This window comes from Schistocerca serialis, chromosome 5 (assembly GCF_023864345.2).
Source record: "Schistocerca serialis cubense isolate TAMUIC-IGC-003099 chromosome 5, iqSchSeri2.2, whole genome shotgun sequence".
NCBI lineage: Eukaryota > Metazoa > Arthropoda > Insecta > Orthoptera > Acrididae > Schistocerca > Schistocerca serialis.
In genome coordinates, this window is record NC_064642.1 from 86,067,463 (window position 1) to 86,088,003 (window position 20,541).

General features: G+C 43.8%; 1 protein-coding gene and 1 non-coding gene across 2 annotated transcripts in view; both read left to right on the top strand.

The window, feature by feature from the left end:
* The window catches only part of LOC126481760 (Down syndrome cell adhesion molecule-like protein Dscam2), a 723,682-nt gene that overhangs the window by 53,039 nt on the left and 650,102 nt on the right, over nt 1–20,541 (top strand). The gene's annotated exons all lie outside the window — the stretch shown is intronic.
* On the top strand, nt 2,750–2,824 carry Trnas-cga (transfer RNA serine (anticodon CGA)). Its single transcript has one exon. It is a non-coding gene; the product is annotated as a tRNA-Ser (tRNA).

The window sequence follows — 20,541 nt, forward strand, 5'->3', positions numbered from 1 at the left end:
TATGGATATGTGTGTGCATGGAGGCAGGTTGTTATTCCACAAAGGCGTTGGTTTAATAGGAATCTCCAATTTGGCGATAATTTGCAGTCCATCACTGATTTCATGTATCAGCTCGCAAAAATCAGGTACAAATACTCCATTAACAGAGAAACATCACAATAGCAGCTATTGGTAACATTCGAAATCTGAATGAAATTAATACTGACAATTTCCTATTGAGCTATAATCAAACATAGATTTTTCATTAATTTTAACTTCCACGGCTTCCCTTAAATAATTCTACTTGATTATGGAATATAACTTCGACATTGCCACTCGTTGTGGATGTGGCATCACAGTTTCATCGATAATTCATCGTCATCAGTGAATTTATGTAATACACACATCAAAAAAAGTCTTGCATCCCCTCGGTTCCGGGAGTTCAGGAACCTGTAAATAAAATTGGAATAGAGATCAACAAAACATCATTTCCGCCCTTTTTATTGCTCATGAAAACCACACATTGCGAGTTGTACCACCATACAGCGAGACCTTCAGAGCTGCTGGTCCAGACTGCTGTTCACACCGGCACCTCAAATACCCAACAGCACGTCCTCTTGCATTGATGCATGCCTGTATTCGTCGAGGCATACTATCCACAAGTTCATCAAGGCACTGTTGGTCCAGATTGTCCCACTCCTCAATGGCGATTCGCCGTAGATCCCTCAGAGTGGTTAGTGGGTCACGTCGTCCATAAACAGCCCTTTTCACTCTATCCCAGGCATTTTCGATAGGGTTCATGTCTGGAGAACATCCAGGCCACTCTAGTCGAGCGATGTTGTTATCCTGAAAGAAGCCATTCACAAGATGTGCACGATGTGGGCGCGAATTGTCGTCCGTGAAGACGAAAGCCTCAGCAATATGCTGCCGATATGGTTGCACTATCGGTCGGAGGATGGCATTCACGTATGGTATAGCCGCTACGGCGCCTTCCATGACCACCAGCGGCGTACGTCGGCCCCACATAATGCCACGTCAAAAGAGCAAGGAATCTCCACCTTGCTGCACTCACTGGACTATGTGTCTAAGGCGTTCAGCCTGACCGGGTTGCCTCCAAACGCGTCTCTGACGATTGTCTGGTTTAAAGGATATGCGACACTCATCGGTGAAGAGAACGTGATGCGAGTCCTGAGCGATCCATTCGGCATGTTGTTGGGTCCAACTGTACAGCGCTGCATGGTGTCGTGGTTGCGAAGGTGGACCTCGCCATGGACGTCGGGAGTGAAGTTGCGCATCATGAAGCACATTGCGCACAGTTTGAGTCGTAACAGGACGTCCTGTAGCTGCAAGAAAAGCAGTACTCAACATGGTGGCGTTGCTGTCAGGGTTCCTCCGAGCCGTAATCCGTAGGTAGCGGCCACCCACTGTAGTAGCAGCCCTTGGGCGGCGTAAGCGAGACATGTCATCGATAGTTCCTATCCCTCTGTATCTCCTCCGTGTCCGAACAACATCGCTTTGGTTCACTCCGAGACGCCTGGACACTTCCCGTTGTTGAGAGCCCTTCCTGCCACAAAGTAACTATGCGGACGCGATCGAACCGCGATATTGACCGTCTAGTCATGGTTCAACTACAGACAACACGAGCCGTGTACCTCCTTCCTGGTGGAGTGACTGGAACTGGACTCCCTACGTCTTACAGGCGCTGGTGGTGCATGGATGTTTACATCTTTGGGAGGGTAAAAGTGACATCTCTGCGCCGTCTAGGGGACTATGGCTTGGCTCTGAGCACTATGGGACTCTAACTATCCTAAGGACATCACATATATCCATACCCGAGGCAAGATTCGAACATACGACCATAGCGGTCGTGCGGTTCCAGATTGTAGCGCCTAGAACCGCTCTGCCACCGCGGCCGGCTAGGAGACTATGTCTGTGATACAATATCCACAGTCAACGTCTATCTTCAGGAGTTCTGGGAACCCGGTTGATGCCACCCTTTTTTTCATGTGTATGAAAATTCATGGAATTAGTTTGTTACACAGTAAAAAATAAATTCATTGGAAATGGCGTTGTGAATAGCTGTAAGTTGATGTTTTAACATAAAACATTTTTCTGTTACGTCACAACGTTCATAACACGTTGTGTCACCTCATAACGAACGTCGGCTACAACATGAACGCATGTTGAAAATTAATTTTGAATTTCAATAGATTTCAGAGACAAGGCAACCCTTATACGTGTTGCTTAAGTCTTAGCATCGATTTCTTACGTGGCTGCTTTGAAAAATTTGTCTTTGTACATTAAACACTGTTAATTAAATCAGTGAAATTTTGTGAAAACGTAAGTATTGGTAGGTGATCACAGATTTTAAGTTAATAATTATCTACTACGAAACTTCCTGGCAGATTAAAACTGTGTGCCCGACCGAGACTCGAACTCGGGACAGCTGTGAGTACCGGGCGTGAGTCGTGCTTCGGTAGCTCAGTTGGTAGAGCACTTGCCCGCGAAAGGCAAAGGTCCCGAGTTCGAGTCTCGGTCGGGCACACAGTTTTAATCTGCCAGGAAGTTTCATATCAGCGCACACTCCGCTGCAGAGTGAAAATCTCATTCTGGAAACATCCCCCAGGCTGTGGCTAAGCCATGTCTCCGCAATATCCTTTCTTTCAGGAGTGCTAGTTCTGCAAGGTTCGCAGGAGAGCTTCTGTAAAGTTTGGAAGGTAGGAGACGAGGTACTGGCAGAAGTAAAGCTGTGAGTACCGGGCGTGAGTCGTGCTTCGGTAGCTCAGTTGGTAGAGCATTTGCCCGCGAAAGGCAAAGGTCCCGAGTTCGAGTCTCGGTCGGGCACACAGTTTTAATCTGCCAGGAAGTTTCATATCAGCGCACACTCCGCTGCAGAGTGAAAATCTCATTCTGGAATTATCTGCTACGTTTGGATACACTATGAGTCTGAAACAGGATTGAAACGTACGAGTATTTGTGTGGTGTACATGCATCTGCTGTTAGAAATTCAGTAACTTTGAATGTCACAGGTATACATTGCGCCTCTGGTACACACTATGCCAGTGACGATCATGAACACAGGAACCAATCAAGAGAAGAACTTAAACGTGTAATGAATGTAAAACTCATTTTATCATTCAAGTTCGGAACGGTTTACTGCACTTTTGTGCGTCGTCATTGAGCAACATCCACTTCATACAGTATTTTATGTAAGCCTTGCCTTCGATAGCAAAAACATATTTCTGAGACGGTACAGGAGGAAATAAGAAGCTAACGACAAGCTGATAACGGCATTTACAGTTGTATAAAATGGGAAATTAATTAATTTATCGAGCTGAATCGGGTACAGCTTGAATAATACAATGTGTTTTACAAACCAATTGTTATTTGTGGTTCAGTTTACCACTGTAATGAATCTTACATATTATTGCATCTGCCAATAATATTCTTTTTAAAAAAATCTTAAGTGAAATCAGGTACCCAAATTTTCAAACCACCTTGGATTTTCGACGAACTTCCGAAATCATTGCAGACGAGTATCCGGATGTTTTATAGTAATGGTGAAAATTTCTCATTATCTACACATTATTAGCCATTGACATTAATTCCTATTATTGTTATTGCTCTATATATTTAATTATGTGTCACGTAATGCAGTAACAAGTTCTATCGTTCTGTGACGATGTTGACGGTGTTCCAGTGGAGGGTAAAAGTGTTTCTCTAATTTTCTTCATTATACAGGCCTACAACAATATGTTTTGCAACAAAAGCTCGCTACAGCAGGAAACGTAGCATTACAAGAGGCACCAGCGACGAACTCTGTGTTTGTTAGTTCCCTTCGTAGTAAAACTAGTCAGTATTTAAAGTAACTGTATTATATTGTAGTAGGGTTTTCGACTGCTGCAACTACAGAACCGTCGTTGTCAGTAACAAATGTACAACACTCTCGAAAACAGACATGATGACTAAGATATGTTATAAAGATAAAACGAGACATCTGATATCAACTTACGTTAATTGCGATTTGGCTGTGGGATGCACTGTGAATGACTAACAGTGGAGAAAGTGCACCTGTGCTAACCGGGATATGCAGCCATAAAAACAACCAAGTACCAGTTAAAAACGAAACGTAGAGCTAATTAATTGAGAAAGTACACCCATGTTCAGAAAAAAACTGGTACACCTCGAACGACTAGCGGTAGGACGTTGATATTCATACACTACTGGCCATTAAAATTGCTACACCAAGAAGAAATGCAGATGATAAACGGGTATTCATTGGACAAATATATTATACTAGAACTGACATGTAATTACATTTTCACGCAATTTGGGTGCATAGATCCTGAGAAATCAGTACCCAGAACAACCACCTCTGGCCGTAATAACGGCCTTGATACGCCTGGGCATTGAGTCAAACAGAGCTTGGATGCCGTGTGTTGGTACAACTGCCTATGCAGCTTCAACACGATACCACAGCTCATCAAGAGTAGTGACTGGCGGATTGTGACGAGCCAGTTGCTCGGCCACCATTGACCGGACGTTTTCAGTTGGTGAGAGATCTGGAGAATGTGCTGGCCAGGGCAGAAGTCTAACATTTTCTGTATCCAGAGAGGCCCGCACAGGACCTGCAACATGCGGTCGTGCATTATCCTTCTGAATGTAGGGTTTCAAAAAAAAAATGGTTTAAATGGCTCTGAGCACTATGCGACTTAACTTCTGAGGTCATCAGTCGCCTAGAACTTAGAACTAATTAAACCGAACTAACCTAAGGACATCACCCACATCCATGCCCGAAGCAGGATTCGAACCTGTGACCGTAGCGGTCACGCGGTTCCAGACTGAAGCGCCTAGAACCGCACGGCCACACCGGCCGGCATGTAGGGTTTCGCAGGGATCGAATGAAGGGTAGAGCCACGGGTCGTAACACATCTGAAATGTAACGTCCACTGTTCAAAGTGCCGTCAATGCGAACAAGAGGTGACTGAGACGTGTGACCAATAGCACCCCATACCATCGCGCCGGGTGATACGCCAGTATGTCGATGACGAATACACGCTTCCAATGTGCGTTCACCGCGATGTCGCCAAACACGAATGCGACCATCATGATGCTGTAAACAGAACCTGGATTCATCCGAAAAAATGACGTTTCGCCATTCGTGCACCCATGTTCGTCGCTGTGTCTGTCATGCAGCTTCAAGGGTAACCGCAGCCATGGTCTCCGAGCTGGTAGTCCATGCTGCTGCAAACGTCGTCGATCTGTTCGTGCGCCCGCATCTCGTGGTCGTGCGGTAGCGTTCTCGCTTCCCACGCCCGGGTTCCCGGGTTCGATTCCCGGCGGGGTCAGGGATTTTCTCTGCCTCGTGATGGCTGGGTGTTGTGTGCTGTCCTTAGGTTAGTTAGGTTTAAGTAGTTCTAAGTTCTAGGGGACTTATGACCACAGCAGTTGAGTCCCATAGTGCTCAGAGCCATTTTTGATCTGTTCGTGCGGTTGGTTGTTGTCTTGCAAACGTCCCCATCTGTTGACTCAGGGATCGAGACGTTGCTGCACGATCCGTTACAGCCATGCGGATAAGATGCCTGTCATCTCGACTGCTAGTGATACGATGCCGTTGGGATCCAGCACGGCGTTGCGTATTACCCTCCCGAACCCACCGATTCCATATTCTGCTAACAGTCATTGGATCTCGACCAAGGCGAGCAGCAACGTCGCGATACGATAAACAACAATCGCAATAGGCTACAATCCGACTTTTATCAAAGTCGGAAACGTGATGGTACGCATTTACCCTCCTTACACGAGGCATCGCAACAACGTTTCACCAGGTAACGCTTGGCAGCTGCTGCCTATGTGTGAGAAATTCGTTGGAAACTTTCCTCATGTCAGCACGTTGTAGGTGTCGCCACCGGTGCCAACCTTGTGTGAATGCTCTGAAAAGCTAATCATTTGCGTATCACAGCATCGTCTTTCTGTCGGTTAAATTTCGCGTCTGTAGCACGTCATCATCGTGGTGTAGCAATTTTAATGGCCAGTGGTGTATTACATGCACATTAGTATGTTCTGTAGGAATGATTAGCACTTGCGTCATGTCGGCCTGAGGGTACAATATCAATCTGGATATCGCAGAGGAATAGCACCTACCGGTAAAATGTGTCTGCGGCTCTCGTTGTCGCTGTAAACCCAAAGTAATGGATCAGTGTCACTTGAGCAGACGTACAGGTTGCCTGGCAGACGTATGCGAGAACCGGACCGCTAGATTTGTGGGTTAGAAGGAGGGCGCATTACTGGCATGAGAGAAAATTGCTGCTCGTGTGGGACGAAGTGTTTCGGCAGTGCAACAGCTGTGTGCAGAATGGTTCAGGAAAGGCCGTAGAAGGCGTGGAGATGGGTCAGGCCGCACCACTCAGACCACACCCTGAGAAGATCGACACCTCATCCGAATGACATCGCAGGACAGATCTGCGTCCTCCTTGGCCCTGGCGCAACAGTGGAACGGTGGAACACATCGTACACGATCAGAGGTGACAGCCGCCGTTTATTATGGCATGGGTTCCGTGCGCGTCGTCTACTTCTCCTCTTGTATGTACTGTATGTATGTTAACCGGGGGCCTAGAAACGACGGAGAGGCTCCGTCCCCGCCGCAGCCGCAGCGGTCCACAACCCCACGACGACTACCGCAGTCCACTTCACCCCTCCGCCGCCCCACATCGAACCTAGGGTTATTGTGCGGTTCGGCCCCCGGTGGTACCCACAGAGAACGTCTCACACCAGACGAGTATAACCCCTATGTTTGCGTGGTAGAGTAATGGTGGTGTTGTAACCTCCCCCTCACTTATCGACCTTAATGACAGTGAAAAATTAAACCGCGTGCACCTAATGGAAATTCGGGAAAAGCAATCGTCACCGAAGTTAATCTGTCGGTAAAGAGGGAGGAAAGGGTTACGTCTAAATGAAAGGAAAAATGCAAATGAAACTGGTGGAAATTAATTTTGAAAAGGGGTAAAGTTAATAAAGAAAGTAAATGTGCGGCCGTTACGTTAACAATTAACTAGCGGTAATTAGATATTTGAGATTTGGGGGAAATTACGGTCGCCAGTGCTATGGACAATTACTATAGTAACTGAAAAAGAAAGGTTATTACAAATATAATTAGCACTAGAAGCGTGGCAACTGAAGGTCTACACGTGTAGTGTGAAAACTGAAAGTTTGTCAGAAGTAATAAATTTCGCTACACTCTGATTTAATTTAGCAAAAGCATTAATAAACCCGGAAAATTGAAAGTTAATTTAGTGACTGAAATTAATAGTGAACTTTGTTTCTGAAGCATATCGAAATTCAGTAAAATACAGTTAGTCTTGGGCTACCTCAACAATCATTTCAAAAGCTACTTGAATCTACGCAATTTAGAAATAACAGATTTAACTTTGAACTTGAATTAAATGTTTCTGAACAATTAACAATAGTAAAATTTAGTATGTACCAAGCTGAGCTGCAGTCACGGGTAAGCTAAAATACGGTACTCTTAATTTGTGCTTGTGTAATCTAAATATTGTAGCCAGCTATGAATACCTTAACTGTACTTTGAAATTAAAGCAGTGAAATCGAATGATATTACTTTAATGCTGGCGTTGAATTTCAACGACACTCTGGTTCATTCCGGAAAAGGAAGGGACCCTGCTTGGTAATGCAATTGGGACAATGAGCAACAAAGGTTCATGCTACGTTGCTGTAATTTAGTGAGAAAAATTTAACAGTTTGAAAAGCTGAGGTCTGCCATACAGTTCTAAAACTTTACGTGCTACCATTCTTCCTTGTTGGTTGATTGAAGGTTTGAATTCGTCGATCGAGGAGGTGGCGACAGTCACTCGTTGTCGGCCGTTGCTGTTGCAGAAGCTGGATGTTGGCGCGCCTTCTTCTCGACACGGTCTCCAGCCGAAACGGGCTCTTGATGTGGGCCAGCTAACGCTTCCCGACCGCGACACCGTGTCAGAAACTATCATAGCAAGTCGGGCGTAATTACATGCTGCCAAACCCCGAAAGCGCGGCAACTCGCGGGAGCGTCACACAACACACCTGCTCAACCGCACTACACCAGCCAGACTCTCTCTGCTCTCACTCCACGCGGCCGAGTTCACACTACCAAAGATCCTAAACACTTTGGTTCTCCACACGACCTATGGATGTATTCGTTCGATAGCATAGTTTTCCCTAGGCAAGACCCAGCGTAAAAATACAAATAGTATTTACAAAACAAACCAATTATACATCGACATAAATGTATGTATATACAAATAGTAAAACAACTACAATATACAAAGACACAGAAACGTCATATCTTCAGCTAACAAAATAAGGAAAAAAAATTATAGTACAATAGATGGAAATAGGAGGATATGCATTTCCGACCTTACACTGTACGCGTACGTGGAGAACTTGTTTTCGCAACAAACGCCGACATAGTGTAACAGAGGCGGAATAAGGGGAACCAGCCCGGATTCGCCGAGGGAGATGGAAAACCGCCTAAAAACCATCCACAGACTGGCCGGTTCACCGGTTCCACCGGACGAATTCGTGCCGGGGGCCAGGCGCTCCTTCCCGCCCGGAAAGCCGTGCATTAGACCGGACGGCCAACCGGGAGGGCCACTTCTCCTCTTACTTTTGACAAATGTGCAGACGTATGCTAGACGGCAACTGTGTATGGAACGATGTCACTGGGGACAGCAATGTCATCAGATAGTGCTATCGGGCGAATCCATGTTCTTCTTGTTTGAAAGTAATGGCCATATTTTGGTTCACCGCAGACAGGGGGCGCAGCATCACAGTGACTGCATTCGCAGCGCCAGTTCAAGGCCCTATGGTGTGGGGTGCTACTGGATGCAAACACAAATCAGAGCTGGTGCGTATCCGAGGCACTGCGACCAATGTGACCTAAGTGAACGACATCCTACGGCAATTAGCCATATCCTTTCTGCACAGCACCCCAGACGCCATTTTTCAGCAAGACAATGCACAATGTTGCTGCATAGAACGTCAGCCTTTTGTCCTCGCCTGACAGATCACTAGACTTGTCCCCAATAGCAAATGTTTGGGATATAGTGAAACAACGGGTGCAGCAATTTGGGATATAGTGAAACAACGGGTGCAGCAATGTGACCCAATGCCATCCCCACAGCTGAGCTTTGAAACCAGGTAAATGGAGCATGGATGGATATATCACACGCCATTCGCGCCTTATACGCGTCGACTTTATGGAGCGTGCAGCAAGTTATCAGGGCCCATGAAAGACCCTGTACCTACTAGGCAACAGGATATCATTATGCTCAGCCGAGGTGACTGAAATGCTAAACATTTCTGCAGAACACACTGATTTACATGTCCTGTGAATATTAACATCTTATCACTAGTCATTTAAGGTGTTGTGTTTCTTCTGAACATGAGTGCAGATGATATTTCAGCAGCACTGAGACAAATCTGAATCAAGGGAGTAATTATAAAACTGAATTTTGTTCAAGCTTGCATCATTGACACAGTTTTGCTCAAGGTCAAACGTACAAGAGCATAAATAGAGATCATCAAAAAAAAAATACAAAGTGTTAAGATCATCTTTGTTCACAGCTGTTCTGTGCAACTGTCCATCAACAACTTAGGTTGTCGGTGAAGGGAATTTATATGATGATTGTTCAGACATTGTGGGAATCACACATGCAACTCATCTGGCTCATGGTTTTCCCACCGTGTCTGATTAATAGTGTACTTGCAGGTGTACAACCAAGTTGTTATTTCCGTTTTGCACAATACTTCGACGACAGACCCAACCATATTCTTCATGCGCTGCGAGTTTTGCTATAATGTGTTATCACTGTGTTGCATACATAGTTCCGTGTAGTCAGTGCGTACACAACTTTCCCACTAGAGCGCGCCGCGCTAAGCACAACAGCGCAGGCGCAGTGCTCGTCCGTCTCCGCACTATGAGATGGCGCTACCATAGAGACGGACCAAATTCTGCTTCCACCGATCCGCGTATTAATATGTGACGCAGCCAATGAGATTGCTGCTAACGTAGAACCTTTTCTCCTTGCGGATCACACTCGCGCAGTGACACATGAATGTGAGAGGTATTATAATGAGTGTAAAGACCTCAGATTAGTCAGTCTGCATTTGTCTGCACCAGCCTGTACCAGTCTGCATTAGTCTGTACCAGTCTGTACGAGTTCTACATTTGTCTGTACCAGTCTATAGTCAAGTTTCAGTCTGCGCCTAATAAGATTACCATATTCCTGTACATAGCCATGAAGATAAATGAATAGACACTGTGGTCAAGTATCAGAGACATATGTGAGAATAAGATTAACGTACCAATACCAAAGGAACTTCAGATTGTCAATTGTAAACAGCATCCAGAATCAAGTTACATAATATCTATGATTTTTATTATTTTAATAAATGTGTGTGAAAATTAATCAAGTTCTGTTTAAAGTTGGTCACCGTCAGTCTGCTACTCTAAGCGTGCATATGTCATTTCTATTGTCTGACCTAATGGCAGAAGATAAACACGCCACGATAAGACCACGAGACATATTGCTGACACTCACCTACTTCGTTAAAGCGACAAGTCAAATAATCTGATGGTATGTGTACTGAAGGTCTTACAGTACGCACACCGCACGCTGCATGGACGCCGAACCAAACTGTGAACTGTTGTTGCTCTCGCACTGTTACTTTAGTTGACTGTTTGTGCGACTCCCAACGGCCTCTAAGCGCTTTGATGGCCTTTTGTTTTTCATAGCCTACACTGATACAGTATTTCGTGAAACGCACAATCTCTCAGCGTTTTCCAGCTGTGGAGCATGTGGCTGCCGACGAGCTCTTAATAAATTGAGTGCCGGGCCTACCAGAAACGTTAAGAGAATGAGCGCTTCACGTAATGGCATAGCAGGCTCTGAGAAACAAAAGAGCATGAAAAGGCTTAGTGGGCGTCGGTAATAGAGCTGGTGAGAAGCGTATACGTGATTGAAGGCTTGAAGAAAATAGGGATCTAAGTGCCTTTTTTTTTTTTTTTTTGAAAAGTGTAGTTTTACCAAAAATGGGACCTATGTGTCAACGCCAACAACGTAAAAGGCGATTTAAGTGCCAAGACGGTTCCTGTTCGTTACAGTGACCAGTAACAGAATGCGCTGGGTGTATGTGCCAGACGGTCGAATGTGTAAATGGATCTAATATCTGACAATAGGTGGGAACATAACCGTCCAAAAATTCTACTGTTAAGAACCGCCTATGGGTTGCGCCAACACACAGAAATAACAATCACTGGTCAATTTGTGCAGCATTGCAAAACTAACTGGCATTACCAGGTCTAAACCAGCCAAGCAAGTGGCAAACCAGGGAAACCGTGCTGCACACTAAACGCAAACAAAACCAACCAAAACCCTTACACAGTGCTATCGATTTACGACCAATCGCCCACTCACGTAGCGACCTTGGCTTGTTACAGGTACAGACGTTAAACTTGGCCCAGAAGATTCAGCCTAGAAGTACCCCTTCTCGATAGGATTGACACTCCTTATGACGACCTAAGCTTTGACGTCATCGATGCGACGATATTAGTTGGTAATCCTACACAGACGCACGGATAATATCATGGCCCAACGTCCCGTGAAGTCCTCGATTAGTAACTAACAGTTACCGAGGTAACAGTAGATCTTTTGAGATGGTCACCATGCCGGTATGGACGTGGAAAGGCTCCATCTCCCATTGAAGAAAAAAAAAAAAAAGAAAGACGCACCGGTAACCTAACCTCGTGTTTGGCAGTTGTGATGATGACGTTGGTTTGTGCGGCGCTCAACATCGTGGTCATCAGCACCTGTACAAGTTCCAGATCTTTCCATTTCCAGTCTCGGCGCATCCCGAATGATGATGAGATGATGACAATACAAACACCCAGTCCCTGGGCGGAGAAATTCTCCGACCCGGCCGTGATCGAGAGGCTGCAACGCTGGGCGCTAGAGCACGAGCTGAGCACTTTGTCAGTTCTTGTGTTATGTTGCAGCCTGCTGTCTTTGTAGTGTGTTGTGAGTCACTAGGCTAAAAAATGCAAGTTTCTGTATTACAGTAGCAGTTTCTTTCCATTATCATCAGAAGCAGGAATAGAGGACCAGTACGTATTCTGTGATTAAGCATTATCCAATGAAACATTTGTATAAATGGATGTAAGTGTCCTACTTCAGGTCAAATACTGTAGAGGTAGGACTGACTGCATGTTCTGAATTTTTTTACTGGTATTCATTAATTTCTGTTTTTTTTTAAATTATTAAGCACAGTGTAATATGTTTTCAATTAAATATATAAACCTGTTGTGAATTATAAAATGAAAAGTAACTACTAGCCGAAGAAGAAACGCATTTCCTGCAAAATGTTGAGAATGGCGCTTACTTCAAGCCTTCATTTGTTCTCAAAAAACTGATGTATCCCCGGAACAGCTTCCTTATGGGTTCTCAGTCGGCCGTGTGAAGTAAAATGGAGCAAAAGTTAAATAATGCCTGCGAAAAGTTTCAGTTTCATTTTAAAGATTTTATAAAATTGTAGACCGAGTTCACAGTGTTGTCAAATATAATTAACCGCAAAAATGCGTCTGACGACGTGTAAATTTTGCTGATCATTTTATCGGACGAGCAAACGCCGGCGACTTATTCAGGACGCTAAGTAAAGACCAATTTCCTATCCTAACGGATTACGCGAAATAAGTGGCGTTGATGTATGACATTGATGTTTATATCTACGTGCTTTTGGTAAGAAACCTTCTACCGCAGAGGAAGCGTAATATTCATTCGCATAGCACACGAAGTCGATTACTCTCGTTTTTCCGAATTGTTGCATCATAAAGGCACTAAGTTATGCACAAATTCAAACAACTTCACGTCATCAGCACTAGTTAATTGGCCGCAACCGCCACCGCCCCCCTTCCACCCCCTCTCCGTGCCAGGTAACGGCTAGTTTTTGTCTGAAATGTATTACCTGCCAATTATAGCACACCTACATTGTCCGCATAACTATAAAAGGTAAACCTGATTACTTTTCCTTGACTGTGGTTCACAGACGTATAAGACTTTTTGCCGCCATTCACTTATTTTTGAAAACCCCTATTGCAGTTTCGGCCGATTAGCCATTATCAGATGGAATATACCGAAAATTTTATACTTTATTCGTTTTTTCTTAAATATGACATGAGCTGAAGCACAAAATTTTCGCTCTATTCCACGAGAAAATGGCTACCCATGCGGAAGAGGCCATAGAAACGCATACAATGGAACGAAGTTTTTACCTTCTTTTTTAATCGGATTAATTCACGCATACATGACATTGGAAAGGGGCGATCAGTAGAAATAAAATTTGAGAGAGAAGGCAAAAATAAAATATATAATACCAGGCCAGGAATTAAAGTCCACGTGTCCAGTGACCGCATAAATGTAGTGCATATTCGTAAATGCAAATCAAACCGGGTATTCTACACCGACAGCACAAAACGTAACATTTCACTCAGAAAAACATAACCTTTAGAAGTACTGCGTTAAGCAAACGAGCTTCACTTGTGTAGAGCATTCCAGTTCATATAACTCTGTTGTTCATTTTCTGTTTTATTACCGCCATTACATAGTTAAGGCAACAGAAAACATCCGACTTTTAAAACGGCGAGTTACTCTCACTCGCAGCAATGTGATTTTTACAGCTAGTTATATAATTGGCGCTCACTTAAATTTCGTATTAGCATTCTCGGATATGAGAGTTCTTCCGAAAACCATTGGTTAGTAAACTAATATATAATTTTAAACGGGCAGAGAAGTCTTTTAGTATCGGTTGCTGCAGCAGATCTGCTTTGTTATGGTGTTACATAACTGATAAGTCATATTCCTGAGCATCGCTATGACACAGCTGTCCGCACCGTACTAAGTTTCTACAACTTTCGGTAAATGTGTGACTTTTACGAAAAGTATATATCTTTTTTTTTCAAATTTAGTTATTGTTTAAGTTCCTCTTATTAGGTGCGGGCTGGTTGTGGCCAAGCTGATCATTGCAAAAAAAACAATACACTGAGGTGACTAAAGGCATGACTATAGGCATGGGATAGCGATAGCACAAGTACAGATAGCGGTAGTATCACGTACGCAAGGTATAAAATGGCAGAGCATTAGCAGAGCAGGCATTGTCTGCAGGGGGTTAAAACTAAGTTTTCTAAAACAGCCACATGCCGCAATTTTGTATTTTTAATTGTAATGTATATAACAAAAATATAATATAATAAAGAATCGAAGTGAAAAATATGGCTGTTTTCGAAAAATTTGAAATTAACAGACAGTGAACGCGAAATAGTACTTGGATCTAGACGCATGAGATATTCCATTTCGGAAATCGTGACATGGCGCATCAAAACGCGCGGCCACTCCGCGCGGGGTAGTTGTTATCTTCGGCTACTAGGGAACCATTTGCAGCCATTCACGGACTTCACGTTCCCAAACAACGATGGAATTTTTATGGATGACAGTGCACCTTATCACTGGGCCACAGTTGTTCGCGACTGGTTTGAAGAAGATTCCGGACAGTTCGAGCAAATGATTTGGCAATCCAGATCGCCCGACATGAATCCCATAGAACATTTGTGGGACATAGTCGAGAGGTCAGTTCGTGCACAAAACCCTGCACCTACAATATTCCGGAGGTAAAATAGACCCCCATTCGGATCTCCGGGCGGGGACTACTCAGGAGGACGTTGTTATCAGGAGAAAGGAAACTGGCGTTCTACGGATCGTAGTGTGGAATGTCAGATCCCTTAATCGGGCAGTTAGGTTAGAAAATTTAAAAAGGGAAATGGATAGGTTAAAGTTAGATATAGTGGGAATTAGTGAAGTTCGGTGGCAGGAGGAACAAGACTTCTGGTCAGGTAATTATGGACTGCTATGGAGGCAGCATGGCTCAATATTTCTGCAGGGGACTTCCAACGACTTGTTGGGTCCACGCCACGCCGGGTTTCTGTACTACGCGGGGCAAAAGGAGGTCCGACGTGATATTGTGAAGCATTCCATGACTTTAGTCACCTCAGTGTGTAGTACAAATCATGTCATCGACCTTACGTCCAAGGTAACGCTGTGCCGACCACACGGCATCAATTCCACATGCAAACAGCTCTCCCGTTACAAGACTGACAGCCACTTTCATTCGCTGGAGTTGACAAGGCGGGATGACGGTCCGGATGTGCCGCTTTTTGATGCCGTAGAGGCCGCGTAAGCCTTGCCTAACGGCGCGGACTCGTTATCTTTGGAAATCGATAGCGAACTGGCTCAGTCACCCGAAAATACACGTTTAAACGTAGTTGTTGTTATGGTCTTCAGTCCAGAGACTGGTTTGATGCAGCTCTCCATGCTACTCTATCCTGTGTAAGCTTCTTCATCTCCGAGTACCTACTGCAACCTACATCCTTCTGAATCTGTTCAGTGTATTCATCTCTTGGTCTCCCTCTATGATTTTTACCCTCCACGCTGCCCTCCAATACTAAATTGGTGATCCCTTGATGCCTCAGAATACACCCTACCACCCGATCCCTCCTACTCAAGTTGTGCCACAAATTTCTCTTCTCTCCAATTCTATTCAATACCTCCTCATTAGTTATGTGACCTACCCATCTAATCTTCAGCGTTCTTTTGTAGCACCACATTTCTATTCTCCTCTTGTCTAAACTATTTATCGTCCATCCCCATACAAATACTTTCAGAAACGACTTCCTGACACTTAAATCTATACTCGATGTTAACAAATTTCTCTTCTTCAGAAACGCTTTCCTTGCCATTGCCAGTCTACATTTTATATCCTCTCTACTTCGACCATCATCAGTTATTTTGCTCCCCAAACAGCAAAACTCCTTTACTACTTTAAGTGTCTCATTTCCTGATCTAATTCCCTCAGCATCACCCGACTTAATTCGACTACATTCCATTTTTCTCGTTTTGCTTTTGTTGATGTTCATCTTATATCCTCCTTTCAAGACACTATCCATTCCGTTCAACTGCTCTTCCAGGCTCTTGCTGTCTCTGACAGAATTACAATGTCGTCGGCGAACCTCAAAGTTTTTATTTCTTCTCCATCGATTTTAATTCCTACTCCGAATTTTTCTTTTGTTTCCAGTATTGCTTGCTCAATATACAGACTGAATAACATCGGGGATAGGCTACAACCCTGTCTCACCCCCTTCCCAACCACTGCTTCCCTTTCGTGTCCCTCGACTCTTATAACTGGCATCTGGTTTCTGTACAAATTGTAAGTAGCCTTTCGCTTCCTGTATTTTAACCCTGCCACCTTCACAATTTGAAAGAGAGCATTCCAGTCAACATAGTCAAACGCTTTCTCTAAGTCTACAAATGCTAGAAACGTATGTTTGCCTTTCCTTAATCTAGCTTCTAAGATACGTCGTAGGGTCAGTATTGCCTCACATGTTCCAATATTTCTACGGAATCCAAACTGATCTTCGCCGAGGTCAGCTTCTACCAGTTTTTCCATTCGTCTGAAAAAAATACGCGTTAGTATTTTGCATCCGTGACTTATTAAATTGATTGTTCGGTAATTTTCACATCTGTCAGCACCTGCTTTCTTTGGGATTGGAATTATTATATTCTTCTTGAAGTCTGAGGGTATTTCGCCTATCTCATACATCTTGCTCACCGGATGGTAGAGTTTTGTCAGGGCTGGCTCTCCCAAGGCTATCAGTAGTTTCAATCGAATGTTGTCTACTCCCGGGGCCTTGTTTCGACTCAGGTGTTTCAGTGCTCTATCAAACTCTTCACGCAGTATCATACCTCCTATTTCATCTTCATTTACATTCTCTTCTATTTCTAAATTATTGTCCTCAAGAACATCGCCCTTGTATAGACCCTCTATATACTACTTCCACCTTTCTGCTTTCCCTTCTTTGCTTAGCACTGCGTTTCCATCTGAGCTCTTGATATTCATGCAAGACGTTCTCTTTTGTCCAAAGATCTCTTAATTTTCCTGTAGGCAGTATCTATCTTATACTAAAATGTTGACTTTCTCGGCCGGAAATGTTTTGTCCATTATAGTTATCCTGGCTGTTATGCCGTGGTCGGTTGATGAACAACACAGAATTCATCAACCGACCACGGATAACAGCCCGGATAACTATAATGGACATAACGCATCTATCTTACCCCTAGTGATATGCTCCTCTACATCCTTACATTTGTCCTCTACCCATCCCTGCTTAGCCATTTTGCACTTCCTCTCGATCTCATTTTTGAGACGTTTGTATTCCTTTTTGCCTGCTTCATTTACTACATTTTTGTATTTTCTCCTTTCATCAATTAAATTCAATATCTCTCCTGTTACCCAAGGATTTCTGCTAGGCTTCGTCTTTCTACTTACATGATCCTCTGCTACCTTCACTATTTCGTCTCTCAAAGCTACCCATTCTTCTTCTACTGTGTTTCTTTCCCCCATTCTTGTCAATCTTTCCCTAATGCTCTCCCTGAAGCTCTCTACAACCTCTGGTTCTTTCAGTTTATCCAGGTGCCATCTCCTCAATTTCCCACCTTTTTGCAATTTTTTCAGTTTTAATCCATAGTTCATAACCAATAGATTGTGGTCAGAGTCCACATCGGCCCCTGGAAATGTCTTACAGTTTAAAACCTGGTTCCTGCATCTCTGTCCTACCTTTATATAATCTATGTGATACCTTCCAGTACCTCCAGGCTTCTTCCATGTGTACAACCTTCTTTCATGATTCTTGAACCAAGTGTTAGCTATGCTTAAGTTATGCTCTGTGCAAAATTCTACCAGGCAGTTTACTCTTTCATTCCTTACTCCCATTCCATATTCACCTACTACGTTTCCTTCTCTTCCTTTTCCTACTGTCGAGTTCCAGTCACCCATGACTATTAAATAATTTTCTCTCTCTTCACTATCTGAATAGTCATTTCATCAATGTCTTTTTTTTTTTTTTTTTTTGTCATCAGTCTACTGACTGGTTTGATGCGGCCCGCCACGAATTCCTTTGCTGTGCTAACCTCTCAGAGTAGCACTTGCAACCTACGTCCTCAATTATTTGCTTGACGTATTCCAATCTCTGTCTTCCTCTACAGCTTTTGCCCTCTACAGCTCCCTCTAGTACCATGGAAGTCATTCCCTCATGTCTTAGCAGATGTCCTATCATCCTGTCCCTTCTCCTTATCAGTGTTTTCCACATATTCCTTTCCTCTCCGATTCTGCGTAGAAACTCCTCATTCCTTACCTTATCAGTCCACCTAATTTTCGACATTCGTCTACAGCACCACATCTCAAATGCTTCGATTCTCTTCTGTTCCGGTTTTCCCACAATCCATGTTTCACTACCATACAATGCTGTACTCCAGACGTACATCCTCAGAAATTTCTTCCTCAAATTAAGGCTGGTATTTGATATTACTAGACTTCTCTTGGTCAGAAATGCCTTTTTTGCCATAGCGAGTCTGCTTTTGATGTCCTCCTCGCTCCGTCCGTCATTGGTTATTTTACTGCCTAGGTAGCAGAATTCCTTAACTTCATTGACTTCGTGACCATCAATCCTGATGTTAAGTTTCTCGCTGTTCTCATTTCTACTACTTCTCATTACCTTCGTCTTTCTCCGATTTACTCTCAAACCATACTGTGTACTCATTAGACTGTTCATTCCGTTCAGCAGATCATTTAATTCTTCTTCACTTTCACTCAGGATAGCAATGTCATCAGCGAATCGTATCATTGATATCCTTTCACCTTGTATTTTAATTCCACTCCTGAACCTTTCTTTTATTTCCATCATTGCTTCCTCGATGTACAGATTGACGAGTAGGGGCGAAAGGCTACAGCCTTGTCTTACACCCTTCTTAATACGAGCACTTCGTTCTTGATCGTCCACTCTTATTATACCCTCTTGGTTGTTGTACATATTGTATATGACCCGTCTCTCCCTATAGCTTACCCCTACTTTTTTTAGAATCTCGAACAGCTTGCACCATTTTATATTGAACGCTTTTTCCAGGTCGACAAATCCTATGAAAGTGTCTTGATTTTTCTTTAGCCTTGCTTCCATTATTAGCCGTAATGTCAGAATTGCCTCTCTCGTCCCTTTACTTTTCCTAAAGGCAAAATGATCGTCACCTAGCGCATTCTCAATTTTCTTTTCCATTCCTCTGTATATTACTCTTGTAAGCAGCTTCGATGCATGAGCTGTTAAGCTGATTGTGCGATAATTCTCGCACTTGTCAGCCCTTGCCGTCTTGGATGATGCTTTTCCGAAAGTCAGATGGTATGTCGCCAGACTCATATATTCTACACACCAACGTGAATAGTCGTTTTGTTGCCACTTCCCCAATGATTTTAGAAATTCTGGTGGAATGTTATTTATCCCCTCTGCCTTATTTGACCGTAAGTCCTCCAAAGCTCTTTTAAATTCCGATTCTAATACTGGATCCCCTATCTCTTCTAAATCGACTCCTGTTTCTCCTTCTATCACATCAGACAAATCTTCACCCTCATAGAGGCTTTCAGTGTATTCTTTCCACCTATCTGCTCTCTCCTCTGCATTTAACAGTGGAATTCCCGTTGCACTCTTAATGTTACCACCGTTGCTTTTAATGTCACCAAAGGTTGTTTTGACTTTCCTGTATGCGGAGCTAGTTTGCATATAAACTTGTACTACTGTGGTAGGCGTGGGCTTCGTATCTATCTTGGCCTCAATAATGCATTCACTATGCTGTTTGTAGTAGCTTACCCGCATTCCTATTTTCCTATTCATTATTAAACCTACTCCTGCGTTACCCCTATTTGATTTTGTATTTATTACTCTGTGTTCACCTGACCAGAAGTCTTGTTCCTCCTGCCACCGAACTTCACTAATTCCCACTACATCTAACTTTAACCTATCCATTTCCCTTTTTAAATTTTCTAACCTACCTGTTCGATTAAGGGATCTGACATTCCACGCTCCGATCCGTAGAACGCCAGTCTTATTTCTCCTGATAACAACGTCCTCCTGAGTAGTCCCCGCCCGGAAATCCGAATGGGGGTCTATTTTACCTCCGGAATATTTTACCCAAGAGGAAGCTATCATCATTTATCCATACAGTAAAACTGCATGCCCTCGGGAAAAATTACGGCCGTAGTTTCCCCTTGCTTTCAGCCGTTCGCAGTACCAGCACAGCAAGGCCGTTTTGGTTAATGTTACAAGGGCAGATCAGTCAATCATCCAGACTGTTGTCCCTGCAACTACTGAAAAGGCTGCTGCCCCTCTTCAGGAACCACACGTTTGTCTGGCCTCTCAACAGGTACCCCTCCGTTGCGGTTGCACCTACGGTACGGCTATCTGTATGGCTGAGGCGCGCAAGCCTCCCCCCCCCCCCCCCCAACGGGGCAAAGTCCATGGTTTATAGGGGGTAGTTATACGTAGAAACAAAAATAAAGAAAACTTAAAACGAAACATTTTGTTTCACTGTAGAAAGTTGAAGAATGTGAAAATTCCAGAGCATACATATAAGAAGGAATATA